At 41.8% G+C, this 2,307-nt stretch overlaps 1 long non-coding RNA gene across 1 annotated transcript in view; it reads right to left on the bottom strand.

Moving 5' to 3' along the window:
- Positions 1-2,307, bottom strand: part of LOC101855083 — a 149,565-nt gene that overhangs the window by 58,712 nt on the left and 88,546 nt on the right. The window lies entirely within an intron of this gene.

The raw sequence follows: 2,307 nt of genomic DNA, 5'->3' as shown, positions 1-2,307 counted from the left end.
TGTTGTTGTTTTTTAAAGGGAGCGGGGAGTGTTTACGAAAGTGGTTTTGTCATCTATCTTTCATCTATCTTTATTGCCAGAAGAGAGCGTAAAAAAAAGGGGATGGAGGGAAGCGGTCAGCAGAAGGAAGAAGACAGAAAGAAAAAGAGAAAGTTAAAACGCGTCGGGTGCGCGCGCTTTGGTGCTAGGTGCGTAATAGAGTGTGTGTATATAATGAGAGACAGAGATAGATATAGATAGAGAGAGAGAGGGGGAGGAAGAGAGACAGACAGGGAAAGAAAACCATACACATGTACGTTTTATTATGCTGTTCCTCTATTTTTTTTTCTCTTCACAGAAACCTATTCACCCCAATTTCATCCAACTCATAGTAAAAACAGGACACTCCACTATTCTTTGAATTCCGTATAACAACAGCAAAATGTTCCACCGGGACCTTAGCATTATCCGTCAATAAACCCATCCCAGTGTGGCTCCTCTCTCACGCACGGCCGACTTTCATTCAAACATGGAGTGGGCTTCAGTTTGAGAAAAACTTGATTGATTCCCCAGCTTTGTCCCAATCCTCAAAAGGCCAAAGCACATCATAATCGATTAAAAGGCGTACCCAGCAGCTTGTCAGCAGCTTCTCGAAGACATGTAGGTCAAATCTAATACGAGCGAAATTTCAAAATAATGGGGATGAGGCTGGGTGTAAAGGAGAGAGGTAAGGTGGGATTGAATGATATTAATTGCTGGAGGCATTATTTTTTCCCAATGTAAATAGCCGAGTACTTAAGAGCAACGACATAACACTACCAAACGGAGCGTGCAAACTGTGGTAAAATGGGGTCCTGCAAAAGCTACAATTGCAAGAGTAGTGAATTTATTTAAGGGTTTTAAAACACATGTGTAATGTACTTCTTTCAATTCAAACCGTACTCGGAAAAGCCATATATTTCGCGGGCAAACAGAATATTGCGATATATAATCATAATCATGGCAGACGCGAGCATGATAGCACATGGGTGTAGGACCTATATGGCGTGGTGATTACATATTAGTTCCACATCCATATTTCAGTCGCAGTGTTTACACTGGTTATCGCACTACTATGCATAAGCAGAAAATTTCGACGGAAGAGCAATTTGCTTAATGGTATGAGAAATAAAGGGGGAAAAAAGAAGACCAAAGAGAAAAAGCCCCAAACTATATCATCAAAATAAATATCACACTGGAACATATGAAACATTACATGTGTATGTGCCGACGGGCTATTCGACCACGTAATCCTGGGTTGCATACCCTTCTGGTAAACAACGGGTTTCGTACAAAAACCTCCCTTCGAGAGTAAGGTGTGTGTGTGTGGGGGGGAAGGGGGGGGGTGTAACAGAAAGAACAGGAAAGCGGAGGGGGTGTTGTTACACATCTTTGGTTACACTGCACTACAAGGCTTGAAACAGTGCTGTAGAGAGATCAACACTTGGCAGATCAATACGCGTCCTGTCACTCCTCTTTGCAATCGACATTTTTGCCAGTCATCAGAGGTGACCCTCGTGTCGAGAGCTCGAAGTGAAAGCAGGTCCAGAACAAAATAGCTGGTTTGCTTTCAATGAGTTTGAGTAAACAGAGGGGCATCAACACACAAGGACGGCCATTTGATGTAGAGTTGGTTTGATTGAGTAAAGAGAAGTACGTCGACACAATAATGGCCAGTTAGTGCTGGGGAAAGTAAGACGGACTGACTGAAACAACAGAGGGAAAGTAAAGAAGTAGGAACTAATGTTGAGAAAAGGAAAACCTAGAAAACATGGAAAATAAAGTAGACCTGCCATTGCCACCCCCTCCCCCTAAAAAAAACAACCCACCTACACAGATAAGTTTAGTTTTGGTAAGAGTATTACGGCACTTGCAACACAATAAGGTCATATAAGTACCGAAGATTAGAAGTGTTACACAAAAAAGAAGGACGGAAGATAAAGACGATAAATGATAGATAGGAAAGAAGAAGCAAACTACATCAGAGCACCCACCAACCACCCACCTACACAGATTAAAAGAAAGCAAAAATAACACCACAAAAAGTAAACGATAAAAGCAACAGTAAAAAACTAACAAACAAATGGACAACAATAATAGCAACATAAATTCGGTACAGTGTTTTACTAGCCCATGTCAGTTTCATTACACGTTGAACACAGGACATTAGAAATAAGAATCTGTAGAGGTGCAATAATTAAAATTCATTTTAGGTGACCCACCGGGTAAAGAGAAAAGGGGTAGCGGAGAGGGGGGGGTGAAGAGGAAGAGGAGGAGGAGGAGGAGGAG

Source organism: Aplysia californica, unplaced genomic scaffold (genome assembly GCF_000002075.1).
Source record: "Aplysia californica isolate F4 #8 unplaced genomic scaffold, AplCal3.0 scaffold00060, whole genome shotgun sequence".
NCBI classification, from domain to species: Eukaryota; Metazoa; Mollusca; class Gastropoda; order Aplysiida; family Aplysiidae; genus Aplysia; species Aplysia californica.
The sequence above is the reverse complement of the archived record's forward strand: the minus strand, read 5'-3'. Positions and strand labels throughout refer to the sequence as shown.